General features: G+C 40.6%; 1 non-coding gene across 1 annotated transcript; it reads left to right on the top strand.

Annotated features, from left to right (window-relative positions):
• The first annotated feature begins 82 nt into the window (after positions 1-82).
• trnaa-ugc (transfer RNA alanine (anticodon UGC)) lies at positions 83-154 on the top strand. Its single transcript has one exon. It is a non-coding gene; the product is annotated as a tRNA-Ala (tRNA).
• The last annotated feature ends 402 nt before the right edge of the window (positions 155-556 follow it).

A 556-nucleotide genomic window follows, 5' to 3' on the forward strand; every position in this document is an offset into this window, starting at 1 on the left:
CCACATCTGGAATTAACAGCATTTGTAAACCTACAGTAGCAGAAAAAGCTTTTTGTACCTAAGTAGTTAAGCTTTTTCAACTGGGGATGTAGCTCAGTGGTAGAGCGCATGCTTTGCATGTATGAGGTCCTGGGTTCAATCCCCAGCATCTCCACAAAATTTAATTCAGCAAAACGGTTTCAATTTGGTCCTTTAGCGTTACCACATCTTGAATTAAAAGCATTTGTAATCCAACAGAAGCAGAAAAAACTTGGGGAAAAAAGGCGCATGCTTTGCGTGTATGAGGTCCTGGGTTCAATCCCCAAAATCTCCACAAACTTTAGAAAATTAAAATCAGCAAAACGGTTTCAATTTGTTCCTGTAGCGTTACCACATCTGGAATTAAAAGCATTTGTAATCCTACAGAAGCAGAAAGAACTTATTGTACCTCAGTGGTAGACGAGGTCTTTCAATTGGGGATGCAGCTCAGTGGTAGAGCCCATGCTTTGCATATATGAGGTCCTGGCTTCAATCCCCAGCATCTCCACAGACTGTTAAAACTTAATTTCAGCAAAAC

The sequence above is a fragment of the Sinocyclocheilus grahami genome, unplaced genomic scaffold, assembly GCF_001515645.1.
Source record: "Sinocyclocheilus grahami isolate Dianchi unplaced genomic scaffold, SAMN03320097.WGS_v1.1 scaffold1078.1, whole genome shotgun sequence".
Lineage (NCBI taxonomy): Eukaryota > Metazoa > Chordata > Actinopteri > Cypriniformes > Cyprinidae > Sinocyclocheilus > Sinocyclocheilus grahami.